This window comes from Myotis brandtii, unplaced genomic scaffold (genome assembly GCF_000412655.1).
Source record: "Myotis brandtii unplaced genomic scaffold, ASM41265v1 scaffold52, whole genome shotgun sequence".
NCBI classification, from domain to species: Eukaryota; Metazoa; Chordata; class Mammalia; order Chiroptera; family Vespertilionidae; genus Myotis; species Myotis brandtii.
In genome coordinates this window covers 539701-552951 of record NW_005369826.1, presented here as the reverse complement: position 1 = coordinate 552951, position 13251 = coordinate 539701, and positions in this window count along the sequence as shown.

Sequence of the window (13251 nt, the reverse complement as noted above, 5' to 3'; positions counted from 1 at the left end):
AAAATAGCTATATGTTAATATCTCCTATTCCTAAGAAGAATAACATTGCTACAGCATGCTATTACATCTATTTCAAAAAATCTAACAATCAAAATTTCAGAATGATCTCTAAAATAATACTTTAATTCAGCTGATAGCTTGGGTTAAAGATGCCAACATAACTTTAGCATTCTCCTGTGAAATTATTTGCTTTATTGAACAAAAATGAAATCAACCAAAGTGGTTATTTTCAGCATTTAATGGTTGGTCAGTACTTCCCAACTCCCTTGTCATTGAATAATTGGAAGTGCTCCCATCCAAATTTTGATAAGTTTCAATGACTATTTGAGGTAACTTGGAATTGAACATACCCACATGCATCTAGCTACTGAAGGAGGCCCCATGTGTAAGCTGGAGTGCTTTCCTTTCCACAGACTCAGAGTTATATAGGTTTAGCTTCCGTCCAAGGAGCTCCATATTAAGACACATCAAAGTAGAGCAGAACACTTTGACCTGATTCTGTCAGCACAGCCTCAATGGCATCTTAGCATTTGCATTTACGACAGAAAAACATACAGTTCCCAGGCAGCTCCAAGTCCCCACTAATCTCTTTCCAATGCTACAAAGGCATCACCACTGTCTAATCAAGTACTTGAAGCCTCCTCTATTTCCAAGTTCAAATCCTCAGCATCAATCAGGTAAGCCATTGTTCAACCTTGATGCAATTCCAGACTCTATCGTGTGCATATTAGAAATCCTAAAAATACCTGTATTTTATAACCAGATCTGGATTAGTAAATTAAACACCCTAAATTGACCACAAGATGGTTTCAAATCATTTTCTGAAAGATACTGCATTCAGATCCCAAAATAGGAGATGTTCTTTTACTTCTTGCATTAATTTGAAAGAGCAAAATATTTTCACAAGTGCTCCTCTTGTAAGCTACAGAAAGCCTTTTGCTCTGAGAACTATTTTATGAGATGTCGGCTCTCAATATTTTTTTTGTAAAAATGTATTTTGTGTTGGAATAATGTTCACTAAAGGAAGAATTTATTAAAGCAATAGCATAGGGTTTCGCCACCTTGGCACTATTGATATTTTGAGCTGGTTAATCCCTTGTTGTGGGACACTCTTGTGTCTAATAGGATATTTAGCAGAATCCCTGGGCCCTAGCCACAAGATGCCAGTAGCAACTACTTTTCAGGTATGACAACCTAAGTGTCTCCAGACATTGTCAAATCATTCGTCAGATGAAAACTTATCCATTGTAACCATCAGAATTCAATTTCACTTAAACTGTTGAAGTGTTTGAAATGAGTTGGCTATGAGAAACAGTATGTTCCATTCCCAATTTGTAGGTGGGACACCTAACTCATTCCCTGTGTTAAGTGAACGCTCTCTGTATCTTCCTGTGCCGTGCAAGTCACGACATCGCTGTGGAGTGGAACGTGAGGGATGCAGTCTGGTTGGAAGGAGACCTATGACATTTCAATTGTTGCTTCCTTTGCATCGCCAGCACACTTTTTCCTTAGAGAGATAGATGCTTATTTGCAGAAGCCATGGGAGTTGGAGGTTAGCCTTCCCCTTTGACAATACACCTCAGCATCAACCACTTTATCTCCACTTCCCAAGAGCCATCCCTTGGCGCTGTTCTGGTAACTGATGTGAATACTTTAGAACAGGAGTTGGCAACTTGTGGCTTTCAGGAACGCAACCATACCCATCATTGTGCATAGGGTCCATTGATGGCTTCCTAGTCCAACAGAAGATTTCTGTAGTTGTGACCAGGTATGTCTGGGTTCACAAAGCCTAAAATATTTTTTTTATCTGTCCCTTTACAAAAACAAATTACAACACCTAAACTCTGTAAATTATTTAAGCTGCCCAGCCTCAACCCTTTGTCCCATAATTTGCATCAGTTAAGTAATAAGAGCAACAACTACATTTGCAAAAGTATCTGAATCTCTACAGTTCTTGCCAGAGGCAGGATTGACTTAGACACAATCCTCATCCCCATGGGAGCAAGCAGTTTCCCACTTCAGATTCAAAGACCATTTTCACACCTTTGCTCACTCTGTCTTTCCATAGGCTCAGCAAATCTAATTCTTTTTACCTTCTGGTGTAGGCTTCCCCCGCTCCCCCCACCAGGCCACCCTGGGCAGAGATAAAATTGTTTCAGTAGATAGTGTTGGCCACTGTGTCTCATTGTACTTTGAAAGTCATGTCTTTCTCTTTTCCTGGAAGAACAAATGTATCAGACTGATTTGGTTTCAAGAAAACCCAACAGTGAGTTCAATAAGTAAAGGGTTACTGTCTCATGTAACAAGCCCATGGATAGGAAGATAAGATGAGTAGGGTGTGTCAGTGTCATCAAGGATCCAGATATCTTCTGCATTTCTATGAAACCAACCCTAGAACTTGGATTTAATCCTCAAAACTGTAAGATGATTGCTCTGCCAGGCACTCATTGGGAGGAAAGCAAATGGAATAAAGGACCATCTCAATGAGTTTATCTCTCTTATGAAACTTTCATGGAAGCCCCAACCAGAGGATTTCGCTCATTTTTGTCATTGTCCAGAATTACATATTTACCTTTAAGTATGTAACTCTATCTGTACCAGAGGCTACCAAAGCAAGGCTTTTAGCTGGACACACTTCTACTTAAGTGGTAAGGCTGGTAGAAAAGGGGAAGTGAATATTGAGTAGACATTGGGTAGTGGTCGCCACTGCTAGTGACTATCCCACACAAAATTCACTATCTTGATACAACCTTCTTCCACTTCATCTTCAAATTACACGCACACACACACACACACACACATACACACGCACACACACACAGACTTGGGCCACTTAATTTTGCTCACTTACATTCAGCTTCTATGTATTTATTCAGAAGATCCTTTCCCTAAAAGGATAAGCATATGCTTGAAAGAATATAAAAAAACATAAGTGTTATTTGCCCAGGTTTCTGTTTCTAAATCATGTACTGAGAAGTTCTAAACCAAAATTGAAATAAGACTCCCCGAGAGTCCAAACATTGCAGCATTTTTCCAGAGTTAACCAAAGATTAATAATCATTTCAATGGAATGTATTTGAGTCAAGAAATATTTGTTGAGCATCAACAATGTGCCAGGCTCTGTGCTAAAGTTATCAAAAATAAAAAGAATAAAATGTTTCCTATCTGATACAAAAATGTAAGCATGTGAATACATAACTACAATAGAGGAAGAGATAAGCACAAATTAGAGGATAGTACAGCTCGAGAATGCTCAACTCTGTTGAGAGAGGGGTCCAGGGAGGAGTTCTCCAAGACCTGATATCCAAACAATGTAAGCCAATGTTAGGATCAGTTCTCATGTTTGCTGATTTTCAGTCTAGTGCATTTCCTACAATCTAAAAAAGGAAATTATAAAGTGGCAAAGAGAAACAAACCTTCAATACTATTTCTAAATCTATCTATGAATAAATATACAACCCAAAGTGTTGGCCTGAATTTTAATGAAATATTTAGACTACTGCTTAAGCTCACCCAGAATGCTTTATGTTGTCTTCACAATTTTTTTAGGTTTTATAAATATAGAACATCTTAAAATATGCTTGGCGCCTAGTGAAAAACAATAGCAAAGTAAATAACAATCCAAGAAATGATTAGCCACAAATATGTTAGACATCTTTATGAGCTTGAGAAATACTTAAATTCCTATTTGTTTCCTGTCCTAAATACTTGAGAATAAGAGAGACTAAGTATATTTTAGACTGAATCTACCATACAATAATAGTCGAAATTCTACTGTGTTGTGGTATTGTAGTTAAGCTTCTTGGTGATCAAGTTACATATTCTTGAAGGTATACCCATTTTAGATTTTTGAGGGGATGGAATTGCTTGGCAGTCCTTAATAATTGGGAACTAGAATATGTTTCCCCTTCTCTCAATGACTTCCCATATTTATCTCTGTCTTTCCATTCAAGATGCGTTTCCCAAAACCAATCCTGTGTGCCTAGAAAAATAGTTAGCATTTATTTTTAAACTGAATTTATTGGGGTGACATTGGAAAAATAATTAACACTTATAAAATATAAAAAATAAATAAAATGTATTGCAGTGATTTCAAATTTTCTATTTCTTTAATTTTCACAACCTTTGCTGAAAGGTTTAATGAGCCATCTTATGTAGATTTTGTGAATTTAGAGACTTGTCTAAAGTCATATAGCTACTAAGCAACAAAGCCCACCCTGTTTTTCTCACCCAAACTCAGTGCATATTTCAGCTCTGCACACAACTCCCCACATAAAAATTAAGCATTTTCATTAGGTATCATTTTAAGTACCTTGTATCCCAAATTATCCTTCATTCTGTAAGTCCTCCTTTCAACCAGGCTCCTTGAAAGTTTGTAATACTTTAGATATAACTTTTATTTTAATAATCCAGGAGTTTTTATTGAGCATCTATTTATTTTCCCAGCACTCTACTATGAGCAAGGCAGACATACTAAGCTTCAGTTTTTGTCTTCTAGGAAATTACAGTTTGTTTCACTAAGATAATAGAAGCATCAAAATAGCTATAATACTAATAATCAGTGAATCCTAATGCCTAGATCAGCACCAAGCACTGAATGTCTATAATAATAAAAGTGTAATATGCTAATTAGGCTGAACAGCCGAATGAACTTCCAGACATCATTCCGGACGTCTTTCTGGACAAAGCCGCCATAGCAGGAGCTGAGGCAGAGGCAGTTTGCCTGCCTGATCATCCCTCATTGCTCGCCTGCCTGCCTGCCTGATCACCCCTAACTGCCTCTGCCTCAGCTCCGGCTATGGCAGGCGAGCAGTTAGGAGCCAGTAGTCCCAGATTGCGAGAGGGATGTCCAATTGCCGTTTTAGGCCCGATCCTGTGATCCCTGCAGTATCAGGCCTAAACCAGCAGTCAGACATCCTCTGAGGGGTCCTGGATTGTGAGAGGTGCAGGCTGGGCTGAGGGACCTCCCCCCGCAACCATGCACGCATTTCATGCATCAGGCCTCTAGTCCTATATAATAAAAGCCTAATATGTTAAGTGTCAGGTTGTCCAGTCATCCATTCAACCAATAAAAGCATAATATGTTAATGATATGCTAAGGCCGCTCAATCGCTCACTATGGGGGCACACAGTCAACTGGTCAACCAGTCGCTATGACATGCACTGACCACCAGGGGGCAGACAGTCAGCCGGTCGACCAGTTGCTATCATGTGCACTGACCATGAGGGGGCAGACTCTTTGACTAGTAGGTTAGCTTGCTGCTGGGGTCCAGGACTGAGCGAGACTAGCCAGACACGCCCTGGAGCCCTCCCGTGATCCTTCCCCAGTTGGCCAACCTCCCACATCCCTCCCTGGCCCCGATCATGCACCAGTGGGGTCCCTAGGCCTGGCCTGTGCCCTCTCGCAATCTGGGCTGAGGGACCCCCCCCCCACCCCCAAGTGCCTGAATTTCGTGCACTGGGCCTCTAGTATTTCAATAAGTATATACATTTACAAGTGAATTTTCAAGGCTAGAAAGCATCTGTTGGGTGTAACTGTGAAGGAACAAATATAGCCAATAAGATATACATAGAGGGTAAAATGGAAAAACAGTAAAATGCTAAGTCCAGACCCCCAAAGAACATGCATACAGAGATCAGGCACATTCAGGGTAATTAATAATTACAGGCAGGGTTTTGTAGACAAAGTGGAGAGAATACAAACCACTTTGAAACCTGATATATCAAAAATATAAGCTTTGAGATATTTACAAATTTTAGAACATTTTCTATAAACAATAGTATGTGCTTACAGGCATGAAAACAACATATCAGCCCAATCCATTTATAAACATGAATGTAACATCTTTGAAATACAAGGATACTAGAAGAGAATGAAGGTGTGAAAAAAAAGGAAGAAGAATTTGCAATCAACTGAAAAGAGTGCAGATTAGAAATCACTGAACTATTATTTTAGTTAAAATTGATGCACATTTCTGAGCTTAGATAGATTGGAAACTATACTAAATTGCATTGTAGAACAGTTAAAATGACATTTGGTTTGAGTACATACTGCAGGTTTTATAAAAACTATTCATTGCTCTCATCTCTCAATATGGGTTTAATCATTCTCAACTAATTCTCTGTCATCGAATATTAGTCTCTATGTGTTTTTTAGAGATTGATGCTGAGTTTATACAGACCTTACCTGAATACTGTGATAGAGTGGGCATCCTTTGCAGGATATTGCTGCACCAGCTATAGCTTTAGCAAAAATGTACTGAACATATTCTCAACAACAGGCAGATAAAGAAATGGAGACACAGTTTGCACAAGGTCCTGTGACCAGTAAGTGATGGATGAGAGTCTGAACCCAGGATGTCTGCAGGCTCCAGAGTGGGTGTTCTAAGCCTTTAAACAGGGCTAGTCTATATCTACTACTTATTATGCAAGTTTGTCAAAGTTCAGCTTCTGCAAATGTATTTTGTCTTCTTGATGGACTTCTCATGACATGGGTGTAACTCTGGATAAAGGCTAGAATGACTAAATCCTGAGCGTTAGCAGAAAAAGGAGAAAGACAATCTACCAAAAAGTATATCAGCCCCAGGAGCAGTAAGCAACCTGTCTGTTGAGGGCTGCTTGGCAAAGATAATAAAAAGAACACTAACCAGACCAGAGAGGCTTGGCTAACATTGTCATCAATAAAACAGTGAGACAGAATACCATCCCCCCATATTGATTGTATTATAGGTGAACCTATATATATTAGTTAAAATTAGATAAATATTTAGACTCTATCTTATTTGAAATGGTGAGTCTGAAATATTTCTAAACTGGAACATGACCTATTAGATTTGAATTTTAGGTAATGAAGTATATATTAATCAGTACTCCCATAGCTGAGAAGGAAATTTAATTCAGACTAGCTTTAGCAAAATGGGAAGCATGTTGTCTCATATACCAGAAGGAGTTGGAAAAATTTATCCATGGTTGTATCTATACACTCAAACAATATTCTGAAATTTTGCCAACTTTCCTAATTGCTCCCAAGACTGACTGTCAGTTGCCAGACTTTAGTCTAATGTCCAACCATGAACTAATGTCTATGGCCTCGGGTAGCTGGAAGGTTGCGTTGGCCAGAACCCAGAGCCAGTTACCTTGGAACATGAGTAGCCTTGTCAAAGTTCCAATTCTCCAGTGTTCTATAGAAATATTATCATTTTCCCCTATGCTTGGACATAAAATACTCTGGAGAACACTGCTCTAGAAGATAAAGTAGCATAGGATGAGAAATAGGCCACACATTTCCTATTATTCCTATAATGATGCCAGTGAAAAGAACCTCTATGTGTCTTAAAGTCAAAACTGGGTGTATAAAACCAACATCCTAACTGTTATGCTGTTACCTGAGGTAGGTAGATAATAAATTCCTTATAGAGGTGGCTTCTATACACTCAGATGGTGGAGGAGAGACAGGAGGACAAGAGAGTGGATAAAGAGGCCAGAGATAAGACCTGAGTCTCCTGCCCTGCTGCCCTCCCCCCTCACCCCCCATCCCGACTTCACTCTGAGTGAATTGGGCTCTGTTTATTTCTATTTTTGTATGTAGTCTTTTCATAAGGTCAGGGTTCAGTGGCTAAAAGAAACTTGTAAAATGCCACCTTCAGAACAGCCCTAGACAGAGGATCCTCCAGTGTAGTTAGTCTTCACTATAGAAACTCGGAAATATTCTTTCCTTGAAAAACACAAGCTAAAGATTAGATGAATCCCATTGCCTTACAGCCCCTATTATGAATAGTGCATGGAGTAAAGAAATACTCTGGGACTGAATTTTCAATGTAGTTTATGTGCAGTCGCTTAGTTATTTTAAGGACACGGACTTAACTAAAGCTCAGAAATCAACTTGTCATCTTTCCCAGTCACAGGGCATGTCACACACTAGTTGGGGACAATTCTGGCAACAGTCCAGAGAGAAAAAATTGCATGCCAGGTTCACGCTCAGTTACCTAAAGTTTGAAAATAAATTTATCTGAATAAAAGAAAAAATTTTAGGGGAAAAAAACCTCATAAGAAGATAACCAACACAGCCTTCGGAAGAACTTTGAGCTGTTAAGCATCTCATCGCAGAATCACACAAAGATTATTTTAAAAGCCAAGTTTTGAAGTGAGATGTACGATTCTGGGCCTTCAACAAATTCTGACAAGATTTCACACACTGTCAGAGAGGTTCTTTTCTCTTGCCTTGCTTCCCTGTGGTGGGAGAGGGGACTGAGCCAATGCCCCAACCTTCTTACACTGGGGGAGCCACTTTGACCCAATTCCAGAAGCCCAGGGCTGTCCTTAATTAGCATTGTAATTTATATGGCACAATTATGCAAATTGGGTACATAAACAAAATTACCCTTTCAGGTTGGCTTTGCTACCAGAGAAATGCAAAGACAGTTAAAGATAAGAATAAAGAAATAGAATACATTTGCTTGAATGCAATGCACCATTTCTTAATTTATCCATTCTTTTGTTTCACTCTTTCACCTTGCGCTTGGGGGTTTTAAAACTTTTCTCCTATTTTGTTATTTCTCCTTTTCATGCTGTCTTTCTTCCTTTATCTATGCTTGGCTCTTTTCCTTGAGAAATTTTCCATCTCATTAATTCTGCTGCAGCGATTCATAACTCTTGAGGCCATGTCTTTGTTTTTGATATGACTACTATCTTGACTGTGTATAGTTTGTTTCCTTTTTTTATTCTCCAAGACACTCTCCTTTCCCCTGGCATCCCTTTCCATTTTACTCCATTTTTTTTGTTACTTTGACTTGCTGTTATATTTGCGTGGTGCTCCTTGACCATATCTAGTAAACGCCCTCAGGATCCCATCACTTTTACTAAGCATTGCAAATAACAGAGGTTGGAAGATAGGAAATTTAAGATACTAAGCCCAGTTAAATGGAACTGGAAGCCAATGGTTAGAGGCAATAGACACTATTCAAGTAGTTATTAACCACCAGGTAATCAATCAACAACTCAGCAAAACAAAGATAATTTTCCAACACTGGGTGATATTCCAATTGAGCCAGCCCCTTTAAAGAGTTTAAAGAGTCTTAATATTGTACAGGAGACCAGAAAATACAAAATATTTAAGACTAGTGGAAAATATAACCTAGATGAACCTGGCTAGGCAAGAACAGTGACTATTGGTGCTTGACAATATATGGAAACTAAGTTTTAAGGGAATTTATACTAGAGGTGCTTGAACAGAATTGTGAAGAGAACAGAATTGTTCATTTCTTTATCTGCCTAGAACCATGGCTCCCAAGGGGAAATATACCTTCTCCGTCTACAGCCCTCTGGCTGTAGCAACAACAGCCAAATTAAAATATAACCCAAGGGATAATAGATCCAACTTGGGCAAATCAGAGCACCCTGCCTCTCGCTCTAACTTTTTTCCACATTGAATAACAAACATATGCTTCCTGTATAGATTTTTAATCCCTGTATAACTCTCTGACCCTCAACTCATCTACATTTCTCTTATTAAGTTCTAGCCCCCCTGGCTGACTAATATTCTCAGGTCCTTACTTTGGTATCTTTCATGCCCTATTACTGGAATGGTCTTGATTTTTCAATGGATGTTTTCTTCTTGTCATTGGAGCCTCTTATATCTCTGTCTAATGTTGACCTCCATTCCATCACTCACTATATAGATTGCCTTGTTTTAATTTAGCACTATTGAAAATTGGCCTATTTATTTATTTTGCATATGTACTTGCCTATCAGATATTTGTATATTACTTTCGAGATGGAGTGGGTGAAATATATTACTGAAAGAGTATTTTTTAACATAGTAGATCAGAGTAGATTTAAAAAGGCTGATATTTTGTTTTTCTGACAAAATTTAGATGTGGATTTGAGAGAAAAATTAGATTATGAGTACTATATTTTCTGTTTACATCCAAATGGTAGTGTGTGTGGAATTTTGTGACTCTTCTAATCCAGCAATTACCAGGTAAAAATATGTAATGAAAAACATCTGATTCAAATATGCACAAAAACCTAAAATTGTAAAAAAACATTCTTAAAACATTTATGGGCCAGGTAAGAAAACTTGAATACATGGAGAGACATAGTGTATATGAGAAGGTCAAATATTATAAATTAGTCATTTAAGTCATCTACATATGGCTGAAATAAATGAAAGTATTGGTGGGTTGTTGGATACTATTTTAATATCCTATACATCTATTTGCTAGCATTTCATCAAGTGCATTGCAATTATCTTCTTAAACATTGATTACCCTCTATATATTTTTTATTATAGTTTTTCTCATTTCTATATTTATTTTTTGCTTTTTACTCTTTATAGTAAAATTAAGGAAATTTTTTCTGTAAAAAAGATTGTTCTGTGATTCATTTATTGATTTTACATTTCTTAAATTCAATAAAATTTGTTGCTTTCCCCTAAGTGTCTCCTTGATTTATTGTAATCTACTTAAGTTCTTCAGGTAAAGACTTGACTCATTTACATTTCTCTTTAATGTAGTAAATACTAAAGCCATGAATTTGTCTCTGAGTGTTAGTAATATACCTGTGTTGAAATGTGGTGCTGTGATGTTAGTAGATTTCTAAATAGTCTATGATTATGATCTTATTCTCCAATTTGTTCCAACAATTATTTAGGCAAATGGTTTATGTATCTAATATTGCTTTTTATTATTTCAGGGGTAATCTATGAAACATTATTTTTTAGTACTGTTAAATTATGACCAGATATTATTTCTGCAATTTCTGTTATCATTTGTCTTTTCCTAATACTGATATATTTTGGTAAATAAACCATAGATGCATGAAAACAAATGTGTAGTGTCTGTTTGTAGGGTACAAATCTTCATAGACAAGAATTTTTAACTTTGCCTTCTATTTTCTCGATTTTAATTATTTAAATTATCTGATTCTTCTCCAGTGACTTTGTAGTTATGTATCATGTTTAAGTTTTTTATTGTTATAGATTTCCTCCTAAAATGTTTACATACATTCTTTACACTTTATACTTCTACTATTATCAAAGCCAAGACAAGAATGAAGCTCTTTAGTTGGCCCTTCCAGTTAAGAAGAATATCTTGTTACATCTTTCCTTCTACATTTCTTCCATTCCTCACCAAATCCACATTCTCTTTCTAATTGTGGTCAATTGTAATCTATATTTTAATATAAATTTTGTTGTTTAATCTTTTTTAAAAAACATTTAATTGCTTTATTTGGCCAATGATTTTCACATTTGCATTCAGTTTTCTAAGCATATCACCAATGATTGTATAAATTTACTTTTATGTTCGTTCACTGCTGTGTTCCTGTCCCTGCACAATGACTGGCACATAATATGCTTTCAGAAATTCTAGTTAAGAAACCAATGCAGTAACACAGGAGAGTATTCTAAGTATTGCTTCTATAAATGCATGCATGCTACCATAAACATGTTACCACCAAAATTATGGTAAATCCATAGAGTAGATTTCATCTTGTTAGCCCCATCTCTGCCATGGTCAAAAACACATACATACACCCAAATTCATACTAATGGGAATGAACACTTCACTATTTCCCATATGCTAATACTCTTGGAATGTGAGATGCCATTAGTTTTTTTTAATAGTTTCACCTGTAAATAACAGTAAACACTGGCCTCAAACTTGCTTGTACATTGTAATCACATTGGGAGACTTTTCAAAGATCTTAATGACCTAACTACTCAGCAGACCAATCAAATCCAAATCTGCTGACATCAGTATTTTCTGAAGCTCATCATGTGACTACAGAGTGCATCCAAGAATAAGAACAAAGAGGAGTCCATGGAATCTGAGGCCTTAGTCTAGTTATGCCTATGGATATAATGCAACATGAGAAAGAGTTTTCTGGATAATTACAAATTAATTCGGGAAACAAAACCTTCAGACTAGGATAACCATATCAAATTGATTGAAAAAACACTTGTATCATTGACATAACTGCTGCTTTATCATTTTCAAACCTGCAGGTGAATGGAGTGTGCAGCTCTGTTTTGTGGTGAGAGTAGGGTTTTAAAGAGTTGGTCAGATAGTTCAGTTAAAACCAACATGGGAAAAGAGATCATAATTCAATTTTTCAAAATTAAGAACTTTGCTTTATAAATTTTGTCTGTGCTCTCTTACACAAGAAAGCATGAAATTCTAGCTTTAATATTGAGGTCCTACAATCTTTTCTTTTTGCATATTACTAACTATATGTTTCCTGATTTTATGGAGCCTCAGACATGTGAGTTCAGAATATGGATCAGATCATTTTATTTTGAAGGATACCTGAAAATAGCCAAGAAACTAAACTCAGGCAAACTTTAAGTGGCATTGTAGTATATGCATTTACACACTATTAGGTAATAAATAAGCAAAAGCATTCAAGCTATAGTTAACATAATTTTACGACAAAGAGAGTCAACTAGCTCTTTTAAATAGGATAACCTTCATTCAGTTGCTTTTTTAAATTTAAAATCTTTTTGATAGCATCGATTAATTCATTATTTCTTATTCCAGCTTTATTGAGGCATACTTGACAAATAACATTGTATATATTGTATATATTTAAAGTATACCATGTGAAGATTTGATATACAAAACTTTGTGAAATGATAACCACTTAACCACTATCAGGCTAATTAACACATCCACTAAAACTTTTATCTACCTTTTTTTTTGGCGCATGTGATGAGAACACAAAATCTATACTTAAAACAAATTTTAAAGATACAGTATTATTAACTATAGTCACCAGGCTGTACATTAGAATCAATCACTTTAGTAGCTAACATACTTGGATGTCTTAGGAAAGAGATAATCTCTAAGCTAAATTATGTCCATACATTGAAACTTTTTATTTTTGGCCTCTTGTTTGCTAGGCAATCAATATTCATTTTACTGTCTGTGTTGCTGTTTCCATGTTGTTAAAATATGCCCAATGCACTTGTCAGACAGATAGCCTTAGTTATATTTAAGGTTATCTTTCTTTGCAATAGAATCTGGATTTCCCAAGATACATAGCTTGATTGAAAATTCCAAGCAGAATATAGAACCTTTGGACTTCCATCTTAGAGATAAATGATCAAAAAGATAATGTGAGTTAAGTGTCTTTTATAGTGATTTTCACATAGTCCAGTGGTTCTCAGACAGGACTGGGACCAGCAGCATTAGTATCCTACTGGGAATTTCAGAAATCCAATGCCCAGGATCCACCCAGGCCTACTGAATCAGA